Genomic DNA, 18,437 nt, shown 5'->3' on the forward strand with positions numbered 1-18,437 from the left:
AAAAGAGAAGACAAGCTCTGAACTAGCCTGTCCAGTCAAAGCTACATGACGGAGGTAAGCATCCTCCATCCTCATCCATTCCCAACCATCCTCATGTCTAAAGCTTGGTAAGAACCTTTGACTCGAACCCTTGACTTTGAGTAACGAGAACCCTACCCATCTAACAACCGTCATTTCCGCCAGTAGATCGACATAAAAAAATTGAATACCACTGCGCCTCAGAATTTCGACATTTGCAGTTAGTAATGTGTCGCTTCTGGACATGCATAAGATTGCCAGATTTTATCGATCGTTTTAAGCTGTTTTTAGTTTTTATTCAACTGGAAGTTATAATAACCAGCCAGAATTGAACCCTGCTTGGGACATTGTTTGGTTAGACGTGTGCCAAAGACACGAGACGACACACAACAGACGACCGTATTGTCTGCCGCTCTGATGCTTACTCAGATAATATCTATAACTGAGGCTTTGTGCCACCGTCCACCACTCCACCACCCACTTCAACCATTAATCTGTGTTGTCTCCTGTTAGCGGTATTTATAAGTTTAACAAAGTGCAAAAAATGTGTGCATCATTATATTTAAAATGAGTAAGAGCCCATTACATAAAAAAAATGTTCATAAGTCTAACTCAGTGATACATATTAAAATACATATTTCATATTTATAAAATCTTTATTCGTATCCATAATAATAATATTTATACATAAATTGGCAGTTTTTGCTGAAAATTAAAACAAATTTTGAAAAAAAAAAAAAAACAAGTTTTAATCAAAATGTTATTTATATTAACATTACAGCATAACAAAACGAAGCTTATGAAATGACTGCTGGATGTTCCATGTCATTATTAGGCCTGTCATACTCATTATATCTGTTTTTATTCTGCGTTGTCTTGCTAGATAGTTTTGTACTAATCAGGGCTTTCGATTTTCTACAATCAAGGTGTAACCCGCGTTAATGCGAGGTCTGACTACCCTGTAGAGACACACGAACAGACCCCAGTGCTGCCAACAACACTCAGATGTACATCTTTGCATGTTATGGACTTTGTACATGCTCAGCGCAACATTACTGGGACTGTGTTCGCCTGTTATTATGTTTTCCCTTTTATGCCGAAACCTGTGGATTGAGACTTCTCATCAAATGAGTTCCATCTATTGCCAGTATCGGTGTAAACACATGAAACCGTAAAATAGTACATTAGGTCTAAAATTGAACAATTTGTAGCAAGTGTGCCAAATGCAAAATTCTTGTTATTTTAAATAAACTCCTGCAAAATACTCCATTCAAAGCAGACAATTAGCAACACTCCTTTTTGTCTAACTCCAGTAATAATCGTTTGTAATCCCACAAGTCTTTTATCCATAACGCCTGACACTCCACGTTTGCAGTAGACTGCATCACAATACGCCATTTATGACAGTTGTCCATGTTTACGCGATGTTAGTTATGGTGTCTTAGCTGCATTCACAGCACATCCTGAGGAGACTGTACACAAGACGAAAATGTTTGATTGTTCAACGAAGTTCAAAAGTACCCGCTCTAATAATTCGTGTCCGTCCAAGAAACTGTGTTTGTACACTTATGACTATTTATTAAGCTAGACTAACTGACAACACAAGTACACGTAACGTTACTAAACTGTGTTGTACACTTATGTGATATATTGCTACTATAACTGCATAGTACGGTGCATGTAACGTTACTAAACTGTGGTGTACACTTATGTGATATTATTGCTATGCTATACTGAAGTACAACGAGTGCATAACGTTACTAAACTGTGTTGTACACTTATGTTATATTATTGCTACTATACTACAAGTGTACACAAGTACTCAAGTGCATGTAACACTTATGTTAAACACTATGTTATACAATTGTATCCATAATAATATTGATACATAAACAGTGATTATTGCTACTAACTTGAGTAACAAGTACGTAACGGTTACTAAACTGTGTTGTATCTATGTTATTATTTTAATACATTACAAAGATACGAAGTACTTACTAAACTGTAACTTCCATGTAAACTATTGTATACTGCTAAGTATGTGGTTTTATTCTGCAAGTTTGCTGCTAAAGTTACAAACTCGTGTTGTACACTTAGTGTGATATTAATTGCGACTATACTGCTTAGTAGCAAGACATGTAACGTTCACTAAACTGTGTTGTACACTTATGTGATATTATTGTTACTATAGCGCAAGAACGAGTGAATGTAACGTTACTAAACTGTGTTGTACACTTATGTGATATTATTGCTACTATATACTGCAGTACGAGTGCATGTAAACGTTACTAAAACTGTGTTTGTACACTTATGTGATATTAATTATTGCTACTATACTGCATAAGTACGAGTGCATGTAACGTTACTAAACTGCGTTGTAAACTTTGTGATATTATTGCTACTATACTGCAAGTACAAGTGCATGTAACGTTACTAAACTGTGTTGTACACTTATGTGATATATTGCTACTATAACTGCAAGTACGAGTGCATGTAACGTTACTAAACTGTGTTGTACACTTATGTGATATTATTGCTACTATACTGCAAGTACAGTACCACGTAACGTTACTAAACTGTGTTGTAACACTTATGTTATATTATTGCTACTATACTGCAAGTACGAGTGCATGTAACGTTACTAAACTGTGTTGAACACAGGTACTAACAAGTACATAATTATCTAAAGTTGTCATGGCTCAAGGGCTTAAGGCTTCTCACGCACGCTAAGACAAAACTTGGTCTATTTATTCGTTCTGGAGTGTAAGTTATGTATGTTACAAAACGTGTGCTATCTAAATGACATTCAATTTACAGTGCATGTTAATAACTAACCATGCTAATCTAAAATGAAATGAATAAACTTTACAATAATATAATAACACCGTTATAAATGAATAAAACTTTTCCAATACTTATTTCTTTATTGCAAAGCCTTTCGGAATCAATCCATCATCAGGCACTTCACAAATTGAAGGGTTACTTATTTGTTTTACTATAAATAAAAAATTTTACAGAAGTTAAAACCAGCTCAACGTCACCAACACTCTCGGTTGAGTGTTGAAACCTGGCGAAGACTATTTATGAAACTGATATTACAGCCTCTTTATCATAATTAAACGTATTATACACTAATAAAACACGGCTCAACGTCATCAACACGTACGGTTAAGAGATGAATCCTGCCGAATATAATTTATTGAACAGATATTACAGTTTCTTTATCATAAATAAACAAAATTTACATTAGTAAAGGCCAGCTCAATTTCAGCATTACCCAAATACTGTCGAGTGATGAAACTTAGTGAACGGAATTTATGGACCGGATATTACAGAGATTCTTTATTTTAATGGTTTATTTGTTTACTACAAGTAAGAACCTGGCCTAATGCCAGGTTCAGGCGGTGTGTATCCCGCCTTACTTCCTGTATTTCTCATTCCATTTCTTACGGTTTTATCTGCAGGATCTATATAGAATCCTTCTTTAGACTGAGAAATTTATAACTTCTGTCTCCGTGAAGTAAAGATCTATTAAGTCTCTTTTGAATCTTTTTTACTAATCTCTTTTTTGACGATGGAGAATAGTGAAAGAAACAGGACTTTTTCCGAACATTTTTGTAATCTGTCAGTGATACAATATTCAGTGCCACTACGTTTTAAGATTTTTAATCTGATCTCTTTCTCAGCTGGGTATCTATCCTAATACATAACTGCAATCTATGTGAAACTAATAAATCAAAGTAGATCGATGTGACGAGCTTAAGTCGGGAATCACAACAACCAAGCTGTCTATCAACTCCATGCACTCTATTTAGAACATGCTCTTCATAACAAACAAAATGCTAATTATTAGAAGCGAACTAAAGAATGCTGGTCACAATAGGTGTACACTGAATGTGCGAACCACAAAGAATGACCAGAGGTCAATCGCAATGACGATCGTCATGGCAGAAACGGGAACAGGAGAGGGCCTATTTCATTCTAAATAAACTGATCAAAACAAATATAGAACGTCAATTCCCATTTGTGTGCGATATTTATATGTGAGCAATATGTAAGGAGAAACAGTAAAATGTGTAGATTATATCTCTTTAGCAATTATTAGGTCTGTTAAATAATACAGAGATTTAACTATTTGAAACTACAATTAAAAACTATGAGTAAAAAATGAAACATTTGTGTTGCACAACAGCACTCAAAATAATCACCTGTGCAGAATTACAATTATAAATTACACTCAATGTTATTTTCGTAAATGGATAAGGAAATGTTAATTAAACCCTACGTTTGGAAGCACAAACGTTCAATTACCCTTTACACGAAGTACAAAGGGCCGATGTAATACCTTGCCAGGCTTTGAAGTAAGGCAGCGTTTAAAATGGCCTGGATCACCGGACCCTAATTACACTCCAAAGAAAAAGTTCAACTAAGCAACACCTGCGTACGAACCCATTGAATTGTATCTTGATCACTCTAACATCACGATGGAGAAACAACATCGACAAAGTAACACCTGCGTACGAACCGATTGGATTTTTCCTCGATCACTGAGCCCTAACTGCAAGACGGAGAAAATAATTCAACTAAGCACCACTTGCAGACGAATCCTTTGACTTGTATCTCGTTCACTGGGATCTAACTACGCGACAGACAAACCAATTCAACTAAGTCACACACCTACGGACGAACCATTGGTTATCTCTATCACTGGACTCTAACTGCACGCCAGAGACAGAAGGTGATATAAACCATAGCTGCAGTCGTACACTTTTAATTATTCCCTACTCATTGGGCTTTAATTTGTTACTCTTCTGAGAGAGTTAAACTCAACTAATCAGTGCCTGTCAGCTAACATATTTCATTGTATTTTGATCTCTGGACTTCAAATACATGACAGAGAAACAAGCTCAACGATAAAATTTTTGTAAAAGAATTTATATTTTAGTTGTATCTTCTAGATTCGATTACCTTATGTGCAAAAAATGACAGCTTTGTAAAATAAGGCAGTTTTTATAACAGCGTTTATATAGTATTCCCATTACATTAGATGGTTTATTGATCATAGGTGTAATCTAAAATTAAAATTAAATAATTGTTTTTTTGCAATTTGATATACTACTGATCAAGTAATTTACAATAATTTAATATTTTCTAAGATTTAAATATAAAACAAATGTTACTGACTTTTTGACGTACTACAGCTGAGAGTGTTAACACCTGTTCAGTATCTGTTCATTTTGTCTTTCGATCTAATGTAAAACATTGCAAAAACAACAATCATTTATTAATAAAAAATTAATTACATCAACTGGTTAAATTGTACCGAATTTAAATATAAACCATTCTATTATCCAACTGAAAAGAAACGAAAATTTCATTAAAATCGGTCCAGCCGTTTAGGAGAAGTTCGGTGACACACACACACACACACACACACACACACACACACACACACACACACACACACACACACACACACACACACACATAAGAATTACATACAAATACAGATTGAGAAATATTAACAAATTCACACATTCAAAAGTTTATCTGATTAATGTTTTAAAATCTACTTATTTTGTTCTAATATCTCAATGAAATAAATTATTTATTATGTAACAACTAAAATCTGATGTACCGGTAAGTGATCCTATGTAAAACATGACTTACAAGGAGATTGGCAGCCACTTTGCTTACACTGTGATATCGTACAGAGACGGCTCGATGTCTGACTGGCACCGAGCCACGATCCTCTGCTCTCTTGTGGCATTATATTACACCTTAATACCGTGTTAGAATAAGAGATATTTATATAACTAAATCCAAGCGTATTTTGCTAGGGGGTTTGCTTGCACCATGATATCGTACAGAGACGCCTCGTTGTCTGACTGGCACCGAGCCACGATCCTCTGCTCTCTTGTGGCATTATATTACACCTTAATACCGTGTTAGAATAAGAGATATTTATATAACTAAATCCAAGCGTATTTTGCTAGGGGGTTTGCTTGCACCATGATATCGTACAGAGACGCCTCGTTGTCTGACTGGCACCGAGCCACGATCCACTGCTCTCTTGTGGCATTATATTACACCTTAATACCGTGTTAGAATAAGAGATATTTATATAACTAAATCCAAGCGTATTTTGCTAGGGGGTTTGCTTGCACCATGATATCGTACAGAGACGCCTCGTTGTCTGACTGGCACCGAGCCACGATCCACTGCTCTCTTGTGGCATTATATTACACCTTAATACCGTGTTAGAATAAGAGATATTTATATAACTAAATCCAAGCGTATTTTGCTAGGGGGTTTGCTTGCACCATGATATCGTACAGAGACGCCTCGTTGTCTGACTGGCACCGAGCCACGATCCACTGCTCTCTTGTGGCATTATATTACACCTTAATACCGTGTTAGAATAAGAGATATTTATATAACTAAATCCAAGCGTATTTTGCTAGGGGGTTTGCTTGCACCATGATATCGTACAGAGACGCCTCGTTGTCTGACTGGCACCGAGCCACGATCCACTGCTCTCTTGTGGCATTATATTACACCTTCATTCCGTGTTAGAATAAGAGATATTTATATAACTAAATCCAAGCGTATTTTGCTAGGGGGTTTGCTTGCACCATGATATCGTACAGAGACGCCTCGTTGTCTGACTGGCACCGAGCCACGATCCACTGCTCTCTTGTGGCATTATATTACTACACCTTAATACCATGTTTTAATGAGAGCTTTTTATATAACTAAATCCAAGCGTATTTTGCTAGGAGTTTTGCTTACACCGTTACTACTACAGTCACGCTGCGGCTTATTCTGAACTTTGGACCTTAGGTCAGCGCGAGGGTGTCCTTGTGTCTGTCTGTGACTGTCTGTTTGTTTGTTTGTATGTCTGTCCGTGTGTAAGTACCACATTTTTGGTGTGTGCACAACCGGTCTAGTCTTAAAGAAATATTGTGCTTGATCTATGAGAATGATGCAAAGTAGATAATGGTTGTTACATAATAAACGCTGCAGTAAGAGGAAGGTGAACTCGAGCTAAACTCAACAGTCATAGCCTGAATTAGTTTAATACTATTTATTTGCTCTATTGATAAAATTTAGTCATTGTCAATATAAGCAATATGATGCCGAAGTGCCGTCTCTTCTTATGTATTTATTTTGTACGTACAATGGTTTTTACTATACGAATTCTTTCAACTCGTCCACTACAGCAACTCGTTCAGGATTTATGCCTCTCTTAACAGTGTCATTTTGTCACGTTCCCCCTCTAACATCATTACCTTATATGGTCACACAAGTAAAAATATTTCTTTTTGTATGTCTAAGCATAGTTAGACTTGCACATTTTGAAATTAAATATTTGATATATGTTTTACAAAACTTTTAATATTATCTAACGTTAAAGTAACTTTTTGAACTACACTTATTGTTACTTCTTAGTTTATCATAAATAAATGAAACACAGAACAAAAAACTTTTTATAAAATATACATAGCGTCGCTTTGTATGTACTTAATAAATCTATTATATCAGTCACTGTATGTCTTAATGAGAAAGTTGGCACTGTTTGATTTTTACAATTTGTTAAATATCTAGTTGTAACTATGACAAACCACATAACAGGTAACTTTCGATGTCCAGTCATGCACGAAAGTTTAACTTTCGATAAGCCAATATAGGAAATCTAGAAGAGGCTAAAGTAGGTGAATGTAATTTGCATCATCAACTTTGCAACTTCTAAACCAACTTGCGCGCAAACAGTAAGATAATTCAACCAAAGGTCTTCAACACACAATGTTTTGAAATCCCGCCAATGCTTGAAAATCACATTTTATGTCGATTCCCTGTTCCAGAATGTGGTCAGGAAGTATATCCACATCGATTTTAGGTTGAAATCTTTTGAACTTAAATGTTCAGCTCTCTGTCCTAACTTTTGGAAAATACTGTCCAATTTAATTTTTTAATAATACTATTATGCTTTGATACAAGGAATTTATACTCGTTTATTAATTGCAGCGAGAGATGTATATTCTACAACTTTCTCGTTTTCCATTTGAAAACTTCCAGTAAAGTAGAAACGGTTAGACCGCATGGGACCATTACTCAAAAAATTAGCGCACTGTGGTAAATAACAATAAGCTTTTTTAATTAAAATGAATCCACGTTTAATATAATCACAATGCAGTATTGTAATTTGAAGTAGGCCATTTTAGGGTAATATAAAACGTATTTCTACCAATGTTTATGTTTATTGGTTCCACAAACTGTAGTATAATACTAACAAACCATGCAAGCGTCAATAATCACACAATGAACAATCTGACACCTGAGCATTACGAGATTCGCTAGCAAGTCGTGTTCCCCAAAACTTTTATATTATTCTAATAAACTAACGTCTCCCTTAGGGGGGGGGGCATTTTAAACATTTCTAACAAACTCTTAAAAGATTAAAAGAGTCACCAGCACACATTCCGCAATGACGCAACGTATTCCTCAATGATGCAACACATTCCTAAATGATGCAATGTATTCCTGGATGATTCAACGCATTCCTTGATGATGCACCGCAATTCACGACGATAAAAAGAATTCTACAATGACGCAACGCATTCCTTGGCGATGCAATTTTTCCTTCAATTTATCCGCTAGTACACAGAATTTTATACGTAAGTATCATACCTGTAGTTCTAAAAAAGATCATTAAACTGCCGTTAGTTCTCAACAAGCCTTTGCCATCTCTTTTCAAATCTATAATTAAATCACTACAACTATATTTCTTTCTAGAATCTAACGAAGGGAGCAACCAAAACCGTCTTAAGCTCTTAAATTCTTCACATTCATAGAACACAATCACTCCAGCCTGAGCGCCCCCACCTCAAAGTCATCATGGCGACCAAATTTGAAGATTTAAACATGTTGCAAGTGTCAAAAAGAGTATTTTAGTTCTTTGTTTTGGAAGAAATGTTAGAAATTTTTCAACAAACAACAGTTTATAAACCAAGGTGATGCATTGAGTGGTTTCAGTACGGTTTTAGCTTGCTTTCTAAGGTCTTCTACTTCTCCTTGAGTCGTTTGTCCTCAGTGAGGCGAGAGTGAGACGTCATCACGTGGCATGTGTGTGGTGTGCACGGTGTGTGCAGGATCAGCTCGAGCAGCTCTCCTATCTGGGAATCAATGATAACTGGTACCATCATAGTGGAAGTGAACATAATCTCCTACACGTGGAAAAGAAAAGAGATACATCACAGTCGGCATTCTCTCTATCTCTCTCTGCTCTCATTCGGTAAAAACCTCGCGAAGATGGATGAGGAGAGCTCAATGGATTTAGCAACGCGATCATTCGTTACGTCCGTCTCTACACTGAAAGCGGCGCACTTGAAACGGATCTATCGGGAACATTACTCACTGTAAACTAACTACTCAACAAATATTAAAAATACTTTAGCAAGAGTTAAATTGTGTTTATCTCACTCCATGTAACAATATGGTATGGATATTTCGTCAAGCACACTGAACATTCAACTACTAAATTTCTTGAAGTTTTTGGAGCTGAAAATGTGGTTTATGTCTTATGTTTAAACAAAGGACATTAGCCATTAGGAGACAAATCGTTGCTGTCGAGTGGGCGAGGGCAAATGGTTGTGTTCGGCAACAGTCCTGGCAACATTGGTTGCCACTTTCGCTCCCAGTCATAGTGCTTGACGATTTCGTTTCAAATACCTCAATCCTAACTTATTAGTAGTGGTATAATTTGAAACATTCGGTGCAGAGCTGAATCTCGAATAGATATTAAAATTCAATTCCCTTGAAACGCTCTGTCTGTTCCACAATTGGCGGAATGTAACATATCAGATCGTTCAGGTACCATGTGTACGTCATTGTATTTTCGTAGGTAAAATATGGAGCCATACTATACTTTCCTATGGACATAACTTGAGGAATTCGCTTCATGACAGTTGGAATCTTTTAAAAACAATACTATTACTTATCTAGGTTTAAAACACAACGCCGCGCGCCGGATTTATTAAATATTTTATCAAAATAGAATACAGATTTTTAGTAACCATTTTCTTCATTATGATTATTTAACTTTCAATGTTTTCATTTTTCTATGTTTATCGGATTTCATCTAATCTAACATCTTATAAGTAACTACCAGGTATGCAATGACTTACTAGCTTTCTTCACTGAGAGCTCTGAGATGTACCAACAGATTTCCTTACAGAGTAGTCCTCCAACAGTACCGTGGTTCTTGAGAGAACGCACTACACTCACGTTTGAAAGAGCGAAAACAAGATCTTTTCATCAACCGATAACAAAATAGCGAAATTCCAATGGTAGATTTTACCAGGACTTATAGATTACATGACTTTACGAAACATGGGCTCGAAGGGAGAAGTATATACTTAATGGAAAAGTTATAAAGACATTCTTTCAGGATGAATAATACCAAACTATTATTGTTTAGTAGGTTTTTAGACAAAAAAATGTAAATAGATGACTGTATCAAACAGTAATTACGCCATAATAAATCATATGGTATTCACAATTTTATTTAAATAAAAATTATATTTTATTAAATTATTTATTTGTATACAATTTCATTACCGATGAAAACTTAATTGCAATTCATTAAGGGGTTAGTTTGCAGCTCAAGAACTGGTAAACTGTTGATAGAGTAAGTAGCTACTTTATATTTATCAAGAGCATAAATACCACTGACCTGTAAAAGAATCCCGTATTTTTTTAATTATTGCCACAACATGACTGGTATCTGCGCTACTTGTTTTTGTAAGTATAAATACTGACCATGACTGACGTATATATTCGGTATGAATATCTAATAGGTTATTTGATAACTAACTTCGATTAACTTCATCGATTCAATATAGTTCTATTGAAAGTAAATATTTCCAAACATGTCAAGAGTTAGAAGTCGAGTTAACAACGGATTTAATACAAACGAGTAATCTTCTTGTTACTGGAATCTTTGTCAAGCTCTGGTTTCCTGGAACCTTTCTCAGTCGCCTCAGAAGAGTTTGGAAATATGAATATTATATTCTCAAACATCACTTACCAATATTACTGTGGCTTGAATGATATTCATGCTCTGGTTTGCTGGAACCTTTCTCAGTCCCCTCAGAAGAGTATGGAAATGTGAATATTATTTCTCAAACATCACTTACCTCACTTAATACTGTGGCTTGAATGATTTTCATGCTCTGGTTTGCTGGAACCTTTTTCAGTTCCCTCAGAAGAGTATGGAAATGTGAAGTATTATATTCTCAAACATCACTTACCAATATTATCTGTGACTTGAATGATTTTCATGCTCTGGTTTGCTGGAACCTTTTTCAGTTCCCTCAGAAGAGTATGGTAATGTGAAGTATTATATTCTCAAACATCAGTTACCAATATTTCTGTACTTGAATGATGTTTCATGCTCTGGTTTGCTGGAACCTTTTTCAGTTCCCTCAGAAGAGTATGGAAATGTGAAGTATTATATTCTCAAACATCCCTTACCAATATTATTGTGACTTGAATATGTGTTATGCTCTGGTTTGCTGGAACTTTTTTTCAGTTCCCTCAGAAGAGTATGGTAATGTGAAGTATTATATTCTCAAACATCACTTACCAATCTTATTGTGTCTGGAATCGATGTCATGCTCTGTTTTGCTGGAATTTTCTCAGTTCCCTCAGAAGAGTATGGTAATGTGAAGTATTATAATTCTCAAACATCCCTTACCAATCTTATTTTGACTGGAATATGTGTCATGCTCTGGTTTGCTGGAACTTTTCTCAGTTCCCTCAGAAGAGTATGGTAATCTGAAGTATTATATTCTCAAACATCACTTACCAATATTATTGTAACTGGAATGATTTTCATGCTCTGGTTTGCTGGAACCTTTTTCAGTTCCCTCAGAAGAGTATGGTAATGTGAAGTATTATATTCTCAAACATCACTTACCAATCTTATTGTAACTGGAATATGTGTTATGAACTTTCTCAGTTCCTCAGAAGAGTTTGGAAATGTGAAGTATTATATTCTCAAACATCACTTACCAATCTTATTGTGTCTAATGTCATGCCCTGTTTTCCTTGAAACCTTTCTACCAGTCACTTCAGAAGTTTGGAAATGTGAAGTATTATGTTCTCAAACATCACTTACCAATAACAAAATCTGTGCCATGAAACTTTTGACGATGCCTGACATGCTCTGGTTCCTAGCACTTTTCTCAGTCCACTCAGAAGAATATGGAAATGTTAAGTTTTAAATTCTCAAACTTCACTTACCAATCTTCTGTAACTGGAATCTTTGTTACGCTCTGGATACCTTACAGATAATAAGTCTGTCTCTACTGTGCTTGGCAGTCACTTCTCAGTCTCATGCTTGTTTCTTATTGAGCCTTACTTCTTTGTGTCGATGTAGCCAGCCTGGTTAATTTCATGATAAATACTCTCCATATTACTTAGCCACCAAAGGACGCTAGACGTGGGTACCCCAGTGTTAAATGCAGAATACAGTTCATGAAGGCTGCATATTAAATTCCTTTCCAATAACTTTTTTAAGGACAAAATTGATGCACCTCAACTTAGTAGGCATAGATCAGTAAAATTGTGCATCATTTTTCTAGATAACTGTGGAATAATAAAAGCCTCCTCAATTGAGATGGCACTCTAATATTAGAGTGACCAATTATTTGGAGTGTTTTTAAAAACCGAAAAATGTGATATCTTGACTTCCTAACACCACAACCGATGTACCAGATTAGTTCTTGTATCCTAGTTATATGCTAAAGTGGTAAGGATACAGCTATACAATCATTATATTTTAGATATTAAAGACAAAATTTTTAACAAGACATCTAGTCTGGAACATTTGTTACATAGGTAATTATCGCTGGATAAAACAGTTGTTCTGAATACTTGTCTCTATACAGTATAAGACTTGCTGGGGATAACTTAGAAAGTCTTCGGTTATGTCAGAGCGCGGGGAAGAAATAATAATAACTACCAATAGGAATTTCTCATGGTCACAGGATTTCCCTCATGAATTCTACTGCAAAAAAAGCTTCAAGAGGCTGACTCAAGGACTCTTCGCAGCTGCAGAGGATCAACTCTTCGATTCTGAGATGGTTATCATTGATCAGGATCGAGCAGTGACTTATGAATTAAGAAATAAGCTATTTTACTGAAAAAGTTAGAATCCAAATTTTAAATTTATAAAAGTTGCATGTGAAATAAAACAGTGTATTGCTGTCTTCGTAATAGTCATTACGGTCAAAATCAATCTGTGAAACCTGCTTGAATCCAGTGGCGTCAGCAAAGTGTTGACTACTCATTTGACTGATACAGTCACCTCTGTAGGCACTCTCTTGAAATAAAGCGAAAACCAGTCCCGACAGGAAGTGATGCCTGGAACGGTGAGGTATTTACTGGATATAAGTTCCACTCACCCTGACTACCCATCGTAAAAACTATGTATGGTGGTAAGCAAGCAAATGCTTGTGAACACCTTGATCTTTTAAAACACCACGCATTGCAAATTAATTATTGTTCTTTCCATCAATTATTAATGTTTGGACATATGATAGTGTGTATGTAAGTTACGTTTAACTCTAAAATTAAATGTAATACCTACCATTTTGATAGCTTTTAAATAGGTACAACTCGAGAAGGAGATAATGAGGGAAAGAAACATAATTTATTTGAAATTCTTAAAAAATGTATAGAACTTTTGGATTACTTTTCGAGATTTCTTTTTTATTATTAAATTTTACTAAAATTGTAAATTGTGTTATTATTTCCTGTCATTTTCAATATTTTGTAAGAACATAATATAATTATTGGCACTCAATCGTTGAAAATGCTGGCTAATACGGCATGAATGTGTTCTCTTCAGACTACAGATAATTAGTTGTAATCATAATAACACATAGCTATTAACACTCAATCATTGCAAATGCTGCTTAATATGGTATGAATATATAAAACTTAATATAAATAGTTTCATATATAATAACATATAACTAATCCTTTAAGTAGACCTAGAAAGTAAATACAAGATTTCCTAAGAAAACAGGCATTTGCTTTTATATTTTTTTTAAACCGTTACAAAAATTTTTGGAATGGAGAAAGTGTAATAGATGTTTTAAGTATGTTTAAGTATCGATTTATTGATTAAATAATAAATATACATATATTTTGAAATTGAACCTTTGACTGCAATTACAAGGAAACAGATCCAAACTAATTCCAGGTCTCATGTTACAATACAAGTCCATTATGCTTGACAATCCGGAGTTGATGAAGGGATAATCGATAGCGGTCAGAGAATATCAACCTCAGGAGATCCAAACTGATTCCAGGCCTCATGTAACGATACAAGTCTATTATGCTTGACAGTCCGGACTTGATGCAGGGATAATCGATAGCGGCCAGAGAATATCAACCTCAGGAGATCCAAACTGATTCCAGGCCTCATGTAACGATACAAGTCTATTATGCTTGACAGTCCGGACTTGATGCAGGGATAATCGATAGCGGCCAGAGAATATCAACCTCAGGAGATCCAAACTAATTCCAGGCCTCATGTAACGATACAAGTCTATTATGCTTGACAGTCCGGACTTGATGCAGGGATAATCGATAGCGGCCAGAGAATATCAACCTCAGGAGATCCAAACTGATTCCAGGCCTCATGTAACGATACAAGTCTATTATGCTTGACAGTCCGGACTTGATGCAGGAATAATCGAAAGGGGCCAGCGAATATCAACCTCAGGAGATCAAAACTAATTTCAGGCCTCATGTAACGATACGAGTCTATTATGCTTGACAGTCCGGACTTGATGAAGGGATAATCGATAGCGGCCAGAGAATATCAACCTCAGGAGATCCAAACTAATTCCAGGCCTCATGTAACGATACAAGTCTATTATGCTTGACAGTCCGGACTTGATGAAGGAATAATCGATAGTGGCCAGAGAATATCAACTTTAGGAGATCCAAACTAATTCCAGGTATGATGTAACGATACAAGTCTATTATGCTTGACAGTCCGGACTTGATGAAGGGATAATCGATAGCGGCTTGAAAATATAAACCTACTATGTTTTGCACGAATGTGCGTTATGTATGTCGAAATATATTGCTGACGTTTGGAATCTTGTTGCGAGGGTTATACTATTTCTATAATATATCCTTTAGAGCAATTAATCATTTACATCTTATGAACATGTGTGTGCTACATATGTCGATATATATTGCTGACGTTTGGAATCTTGTTGCGAGGGTTATTCTATTTCTATATTTATTCCTTTTGAGCAATTAATCATTTACATCTTATGAACATGTGTGTGCTACATATGTCGAAATATATTGCTGACGTTTGGAATCTTGTTGCGAGGGTTATACTATTTCTATAATATATCCTTTAGAGCAATTAATCATTTACATCTGATGCCCATGTGTGTGCTACATATGTCGATATATATTGCTGACGTTTTGAATCTTGTTACGAGGGTTATTCTATTTCTATATATTCCTTTTGATAATCATTAATCATTTACATCTTATGAACATGTGTGTGCTACATATGTCGAAATATATTGCTGACGTTTGGAATCTTGTTGCGAGGGTTATTCTATTTCTATAATATATCCTTTAGAGCAATTAATCATTTACATCTTATGAACATGTGTGTGTGCTACATATGTCGAAATATATTGCTGACGTTTGGAATCTTGTTGCGAGGGTTATACTATTTCTATAATATATTTCCTTTAGAGCAATTAATCATTTACATCTTATGAACATGTGTGTGCTACATATGTCGATATATATGGCTGACGTTTGGAATCTTGTTACGAGGGTTATTCTATTTCTATATTTATTCCTTTTGAGCAATTAATCATTTACATCTTCTGAACATGTGTGTGCTACATATGTCGATATATATGGCTGACGTTTGGAATCTTGTTACGAGGGTTATTCTATTTCTATATTTATTCCTTTTGAGCAATTAATCATTTACATCTTATGAACATGTGTGTGCTACATATGTCGATATATATGGCTGACGTTTGTAATGTTGTTACGAGGGTTATTCTATTTCTATATTTATTCCTTTTGAGCAATTAATCATTTACATCTTATGAACATGTGTGTGCTACATATGTCGATATATATGGCTGACGTTTGTAATGTTGTTGCGAGCGTTATTCTATTTCTATATTTCTTCCTTTTGAGCAATTAATCATTTACATCTTATGAACATGTGTGTGCTACATATGTCGATATATATGGCTGACGTTTGTAATGTTGTTACGAGCGTTATTCTATTTCTATAATAATTTCTTTTGAGCAATTAATCATTTACATCCTTTGCACATGTGTGTGCTATATATGTCGATGTATATGGCTGACTTTTGGTATCTTGTTACGAGGGTTATTCTATTTCTATCACAATTCCTTTTGAACAATCAATCATTCTCTTTTGTTGCACATGTGTGTACACTACATATGTCGAAATATATTGCTGACGTTTGGAATCTTGTTGCGAGGGTTATACTATTTCTATAATATATCCTTTAAAGCAATTAATCGTTAACATATGATGCATATGTGTGTGCTATATATGTCGATGTATATGGCTGACTTTTGGTATCTTGTTACGAGGGTAATTCTATTTCTATCACAATTCCTTTTGAACAATCAATCATTCTCTTTTGTTGCACATGTGTGTACACTACATATGTCGAAATATATTGCTGACGTTTGGAATCTTGTTGCAAAGTTTATACTATTTCTATAATATATCCTTTAAAGCAATTAATCGTTAACATATGATGCATATGTGTGTGCTATATATGTCGATGTATATAGCTGACGTTTTGGTATCTTGTTACGAGGGTTATTCTATTTCTATCACAATTCCTTTTGAACAATTAATCATTCTCTTTTGTTGCACATGTGTGTACACTACATATGTCGAAATAATATGGCTGACGTTTGGAATCTTGTTGCGAGGGTTATACTATTTCTATAATATATCCTTTAGAGCAATTAATCATTTACATCTTTTGCACATGTGTGTGCTACATATGTCGATATATATGGCTGACGTTTGGAATCTTGTTGCGAGGGTTATACTATTTATATAATATATCCTTTAGAGCAATTAATCATTTACATCTGATGAACATGTGTGTACTATATATGTCGATGTATATAGCTGACGTTTAGAATCTTGTTGCGAGGGTTATTCTATTTCTATAATAATTCCTTTTGAGCAATTAATCATTTACATCTGTTGCACATGTGTGTGCTATATATGTCGATATATATGGCTGACGTTTGGAATCTTGTTGCGAGGGTTATACTATTTCTATAATAATTCCTTTTGAGCAATTAATCATTTACATCTTTTGCACATGTGTGTACTATATATGTCGAAATATATTGCTGACGTTTGGAATCTTGTTGCGAGGGTTATACTATTTCTATAATATTCCTTTTGAGCAATTAATCATTTACATCTGTTGCACATGTGTGTGCTACATATGTCGATATATATGGCTGACGTTTGGAATCTTGTTGCGAGTGTTATACTATTTCTATAATAATTCCTTTTGAGCAATTAATCATTTACATCTGTTACACATGTGTGTGCTACATATGTCGATATATATGGCTGACGTTTGGAATCTTGTTGCGAGGGTTATACTATTTCTATATTAATTCCTTTTGAGCAATTAATCATTTACATCTGATGAACATGTGTGTGCTATATATGTCGATATATATGGCTGACGTTTGGAATCTTGTTGCGAGGGTTATACTATTTCTATATTTATTCCTTTTGAGCAATTAATCATTTACATCTGATGAACATGTGTGTGCTATATATGTCGATATATATGGCTGACGTTTGGAATCTTGTTGCGAGTGTTATACTATTTCTATATAATTCCTTTTGAGCAATTAATCATTTACATCTGTTACACATGTGGGTGCTTCATATGTCGATATATATGGCTGACGTTTGGAATCTTGTTGCGAGTGTTATACTATTTCTATAATTATTCCTTTTGAGCAATTAATCATTTACATCTGTTGCACATGTGGGTGCTTCATATGTCGATATATATGGCTGACGTTTGGAATCTTGTTGCGAGGGTTATACTATTTCTATAATATTCCTTTTGAGCAATTAATCATTTACATCTGTTGCACATGTGTGTGCTATATATGTCGATATATATGGCTGACGTTTGGAATCTTGTTGCGAGGGTTATACTATTTCTATAATTTAATTCCTTTTGAGCAATTAATCATTTACATCTGTTGCACATGTGATGCTATATATGTCGATATATATGGCTGACGTTTGGAATCTTGTTGCG

Source organism: Homalodisca vitripennis, chromosome 3, assembly GCF_021130785.1.
Source record: "Homalodisca vitripennis isolate AUS2020 chromosome 3, UT_GWSS_2.1, whole genome shotgun sequence".
In the NCBI taxonomy this organism is placed as follows: domain Eukaryota; kingdom Metazoa; phylum Arthropoda; class Insecta; order Hemiptera; family Cicadellidae; genus Homalodisca; species Homalodisca vitripennis.